This window comes from Meleagris gallopavo, chromosome 11 (genome assembly GCF_000146605.3).
Source record: "Meleagris gallopavo isolate NT-WF06-2002-E0010 breed Aviagen turkey brand Nicholas breeding stock chromosome 11, Turkey_5.1, whole genome shotgun sequence".
In the NCBI taxonomy this organism is placed as follows: Eukaryota; Metazoa; Chordata; class Aves; order Galliformes; family Phasianidae; genus Meleagris; species Meleagris gallopavo.
The window spans coordinates 1,048,654-1,054,596 of NC_015021.2; the positions used below are offsets into that span (position 1 = coordinate 1,048,654).

The window sequence follows — 5,943 nt, forward strand, 5'->3', positions numbered from 1 at the left end:
CCCACCTACCACCACCATTTCCCGCTGAGCCACGTCGCTCGGTACAACACCCAATGCTCCTTGAACACCTGCAGGGACAGTAACAATATCACCTCCCTGGGCAGCCCGTACCAGCGTCTGACCGCTCCTGTGGAGACGTTTTTCTTCACATCCGACCTGAATCTCCCCTCGTGCCACTTGAGGCCCTCCCTCCAGTCTATCACTGCTTACACGGGAGAAGAGGACGACCCCACCTCGACATCACCTCTCCAGCCAACTGCAGAGTGTGAGAAGGCCTTCCCTGAGCCTCCTCTTCTCCAGACTAAATAATCCCAGTTCCCTCAGCCGCTCCCCGTAAGACTGGTGCTCTGGACCCCTCACAGCTTCCCTGCTCCTCTCTGGACACATGTCAGGGTTTCAGTGTCCTTCGTGCAGTGAGGGACCCAGGACTGAATGCAGAACTCGAGGTGAGGACTCACCGGCGCTGAGCACAGGCGGATGATCACTGCCCTGCTCCTGCTGGCTCCAGCCCTTTGCACTGCACTTCCAATCTCAACCCTTCCTTCCGCGGTAGCGCTTACATCCTCAGTTAGGGCTGGAGCTCAAGACCTCAACACAACAGAAGGAACACAGCGAGCAACTGGAAGACACGTCTCCAAGCCAACAAGAGCCAACTCTCTGACCTTGGGCACAGCTCACCAACCAAGAGCCAGGCCTGGCCAACTGAGCTCATCTGAGCGCGCCAGAGGGGACCAGATCACAAAGCGTCCATTTCAACTGCAGCTCCACGTAGGGAACAACACCAATTAACACCAGGCGAGAATTAATTCATTCGCAAGCTGCACAATGAGCCTGCTCTTCATTAAAAAACCCACATGGATTCCTAATCCAAAAAGAGAACGGCGGGAGTTTGTACCGATGGAAGAGGTTCCTGGTCCTGAGCCTCATCCTCCTACCCCAACTTTCCTTGCCTCATCCTCTACCCCAACTGCTGGACGATGCGCACAGCCTTAAACTCAGACCTCAAACCCATAGGACTCCTTTCACAGGACTCCGTCAAAAAGGACGTCCCGCTTGTTCCACACACTCAAGCTGACCGAGCAGTGCTGTCACAGTCACTCCAAACACACAGAAGCACCCAAACCCTGAGCATGCACATTCCCTCCCGTGTTACTGGAGCCCACAGCTCACCTTCACACCCCCGTGGATTTCTGGTGTTTTACATGGATGCCGCCTCGCTACAGCTCCGTGGCTGCCACACCAGGCCTGCAAGACCTCTTTCTCCGCAAACCCCATCTGCAGGCATTGGTTCATAAGGTTCACCACCCGCCCTCCTGAGCAAAAGCAAGCACTAAGGAGGAGAGCAAAGCGCACCGGATTTGACCTGGCCTGGTCCCCAAGCCTCAGTCCTGCCAGACATACCCTGCTATGTAGACTCATCCCCAAAGCCTGGCTGGACATCAGCACGTGCATCCTTCTGCAAACGCCCCATCCCAGCAGCAAGGGATCGAAGCACTGGGACAGCTGAAACAAAAATGCCGCGCAACTTTCCTGTTAGCACTGATGAGGAACAAATCCACCCCTGAGCAACACAATGTGAGACAGACAGCAGAAAACAACCAACCTGCAGAACCAGCTCCTTTGGGGTCGGTCCAGATGTCCGTAGGCTCCCTTCCATGGCCCAGGCCAAGCCTGCTGAGCTGCTCCTCCTTTGCGCAGGGCAGAGCGGAACAGATGCGATGCAGCGGCTGTGCACAGCGGGCCTTTCCCTTGATTTTCCTCTCTCCATCTTCCATTAGCAAACAGCACCTCCAACCTTTCCTTGCTAAAAAATCACCTAGGTCAAAAAGAACGGGCAACCTAGCTTTTAACATCTCCTTCTTTGTACAACCTGATGCTTTAAAGCAGAAGCTCACCCAGCAATCACCTACCTTAGACAAGCTCAACCTGCAGGGAAAAGTTATGCCTCTGTGTCTGCAGACTTTGCACGCATTTCCAGGTGCAAGAGTCAGCCCAGTTCTCAGCACAGCTTTACCTACCAACCAACCACAGAAATCCCGGAATGGGGGCACTAGAAATTCCAGAGGTGGAGCTCGAGCCAACAGTCCGTGTTCCTTGAGGGATAACAGAGAAGCAGACAACCCGAGCGTGTAGTGCTTAAGAAACTTATCCCTGGTTTCAAGAGTGGGCATCTCGCCCCTCCCTCCCAAGTACGGCACCCAAGCAGCACTTCTTATGGTGATACTCCTAAGCCTTTGCTGGGAGCGGTTCATACTCTGAGAAGGGCTAAAGGTAAACACTTTGTCCACACTAATTTGGTCTCTAAAATCAATTTTGATAAGCGCTTTTTCAGCATCTGATTGATTCATTCTGCTTTCCCTGAAGAAGGAGGGTGCCAGCGAGTACGGAACTCCCACTTCATTCCTGAAGCTCTCGTTAGCTCCTGTAAGACTTGTGAAGTAAGGAGGCTAGCCTTATCTGAGACTATATTCTGCATAATCCCATCTCTAGGGATTGTGCCCAGACGTAGAGTCCTTGGTGCAGAAAAGACACGGACCTGTTGGAGCATCCAGAGGACCAAGGCTAAATCCTGCTTGACCAACCTGGCGGCTGCCTATGGCGGTGTCACTGCATCAGTAGATCAGCCAAGAGCCACTGATACCATCCACCTGGAGTTCAGGAAGGCCTTCGACGCAATGTCCCGCAACATCCTTCTCTCCCAGTTGCAAAGACACGGATGCGATGGGTGGACTGTTCGATGGACAAAGAACCAGCCACGGGATCGAGTCCAGAGAGCGGCGCTCAGTGGCTCCACGTCTGGATGGCGACCGGCGGCGAGTGGTGTCCCAAAGGGGTCCGTGCTGGGGCTGGGACTCTTCAGCATCTGCATCAGTGACAGCACCGGCGGGGCCGGGCGCACCCTCAGAGAATTTGCTGACGACACCGAGCTGTGGGGAGCGGCGACACAGCAGAGGGACGGGACACCAGGTGACCTGGTAACAGCCTTTCGATACCTAAAAGGGAGCTAAAGGAAAGAAGGAGAAAAAATTCAGGTTAGATGTAAGGAAAATATCTTTTACAGCAGGGGACAAGGGGAAACAGTTTTAAATAGAGGGAGGGAAGATTGAGGTTGGATGGCAGGGGGAAGTTCTTCACTATGAGAGTGGTGAGGTGCTGGAACAGCTGCCCAGAGAGGCTGTGGATGCCCTGTCCATCCCTGGAGGTGTTCGAGGCCAGCGTGGATGGGGCCCTGGGCAGCCTGGGCTGCTGTGACATGGGGAGGTCGGTGGCCCTGCGTGTGGCAGGGGGGTTGGAGACTCGTCATCCTCGAGGTCCCTTCCAACCCGGGCCATTCTGTCATTCTGTGATTCTGTGCAGTGGAACAGGCTGCCCGGAGATGCGGTGGACGCCCTGTCCCTTCCAAGGTGAGGCTGGATCAGGCTCTGGGCAGCCTGGTCTAGCTGTGGGTGTCCCTGTTCATCGTGGGGGACTTGGACTAGATCATCATAAATGGTCCCTTCCGACTCCAAGGAGCCTATGGCACGATACCTGAAGCCGTGAGGCACGATGACACAAAGCACGTGGATGGCCTGGTGAGCAATCAGGGCAGGCGGGGAAGCCCGCGTGCTCAACAGCTCCGGGGAAACTCAGCAAGCAGTCCAAACAGGAAGATCCACGTCAGCCACGGAGCCTCTCTGTGCCGGTCCCAGCATTCAGCGCACCAGAGGCGTTGCTTCATCACACTGTTGGGTCCCACAGCTGCACAGCCAGCGACTTAACGGGGCTCAGGGGATGGAAGGAAGAGGGCTGGGGAGATCGGGTGTCGTACGGACTGGGAAACTAACAGCATCCCCTGACAATTGGGATGGAGCTATCTGGGGTGATCCAGACGGAGCGGTCCAGTAGAGGACGGTCCTTTGTTTCCTATAAATACGAAGCCAGATCTGCCATAAAAACAGGAAGAGCCCCGGGACCCTGGGGTGGTCGCCCACAAGGCGCTCGGAGAACTGTGCCCTGCCATCTGTTACTACTGACAAATTCGTAATGGAGCTCTAGGAGAGAACCAGACAAAACAGGCACAGAATACTTGTGTTCAGCATGCTGGAGCAGTGGAGACTGGATTGTACTACGTGAGGATGAAGAAAACGGCCTCTGAGGCCCGGGGCTTTTCTTAAGCTCAGCTCCCAGCCGGATACACGCACCTCACTCTATCGCCAGCCACGGAGCTGATTGGGCTGGAAGAAGAAACCCCAGGGAGCGAGGTGAGCCCCTTGCAGCGCCCATTCCATCTCTAAGTGAGCGTCCCACAGCCATCACAAAACCCACCCGCATACCAGCGACGCACGAACGAGGGCTTCATGGTGTTCCACCGTCTGCTCCACAGATTGCACAGAGCTTAAAGCACTAACCAGAGCAGCCCCAGAAAGCCTTCCGTCTGTCTGCAAAACAGAACGAGAGCCAAAGAGACGCGGAACATAATTTAAACACGTGCCCTTAAACAATACTCAGCAGGGGTGGAATGAATACGTGGCACAGGGGACACAGAGGGGACGTGGGCAGAGGACACAGGGAGGACACAAAGACACGAGCGGGACGCGAGGACACAGAGGGAACGTGGAGGGGGACGCAGAGGGGACGTGTCATAAAACGGGCTGGGACAACGTGGTAACAGACAAACCCAGTTTGGAGTCCCAGGGTGGAGATTCCGCAACGAGAACCATGAAAGAGGGAACAGAGACTTCACGGGAAGGTACTGAGCTGAACAAGAGCTGCAGAGGAAACCTGGAGAACACAGAATCCCTTGATTCTGTGAAAAAGGGCACCAGCTCCAGGCATTTCCAGAGTTGCAATGCTCAGCCAGCCGACCAGCGTTACCTTGGGGCTGACGGAAGCGTTCCAGAAACAGATGGGAGCAAAAGAAAGGAACGAGCATCAGTTCCTCCATGACCGCTTCAGAAAAAGGCAGCTAACCCCTTTGCTCCCCTCAGAGAACAACTGGAAGGCAGCATGAGCAGGGGCAGAGCAGACACAGCTACTGTAAACCAGCTTAGGAGCCCCACAGAAAGGCACAGATCAGAACTCTGCAAGAAAGAAAGAATCACTCACCTCTTTCCAAGAACCAGAGCTCACACAGCAATCCACAGGAGGCATCTCCAGGAAGAAACGCTGCCTGTGGGGCTGCCAGCCCTTAAATGAGGGGAGGGAGGGGTGGAGCCAGGCTCAGCCCCATCTGGTCCCACACGTGCACCGCTTCCACCTGTGCTTGCAGGGCTGCACCCCTCACCAGCTGCTCCATCACTGCTTCGGGCTGCCATCTCAGAGTTCCCCTAAAAGCATGAAGGAGACAAAAAAGAAAAAAAAAAGGAATGACCGGCAGCCAATGGGGTCTGCCTGTCTGGTTAAGGGCGAGGGGGTTTAATCAACGGACCAGCTGGGATGGCCCACATACTTGGATTCCAGTCTGTCCTCAGTGGCAATCGGTGACATTTCTAACAAACAGGGGAGCACCTGGTTTCAGTGAGGTTTCAGTACCGAAATCTCAGCAAGATGCTGAGAAGCTGCGTGTGCAGCAAAAGGGCTGAGATTACCGGTGTGAACGGAGCGAGTGCTGCCTGCCAAACTGCCGGGCTCAGCCTGCGGCTCCCCAGTGAGAAACGCGCGTCATCTACTCGCACCGCAATTAAAGCCCATGGTGAAATTATTTTAGGGTCTGGTGTCCTCGGTGGGTGAACCCGGCACCTGCCTGTGCGGCAGCGTGTGGCCTTTCGGCTCAGACATCAGTCCCGAGCCCCAGAGAAACAGGGAGGTGATGGTGACACTCCAGGGCGAGGAGCTGCTGTTGGTCCTCACGCAGCTTGGAGTTTGTTATCCATACAGAATGCTGTACTCATTGATTTTTTTAAATCAGTGACAGGATGCGGTCTTGATCCAATGCCTTTGAAAAGCGTGCTTTAAGGATCATCA

At 54.9% G+C, this 5,943-nt stretch overlaps 1 long non-coding RNA gene across 1 annotated transcript; it reads right to left on the reverse strand.

Moving 5' to 3' along the window:
• Positions 1–3,316: 3,316 nt before the first annotated feature.
• On the reverse strand, positions 3,317–5,894 carry LOC104912522. Its single transcript, XR_004160914.1, has 5 exons — positions 4,855–5,894; positions 4,658–4,761; positions 4,314–4,418; positions 3,529–4,214; positions 3,317–3,396 (listed from the first exon to the last, which is right to left on the reverse strand). It is a non-coding gene; the product is annotated as an uncharacterized LOC104912522 (long non-coding RNA).
• Between the last annotated feature and the right edge of the window lie 49 nt (positions 5,895–5,943).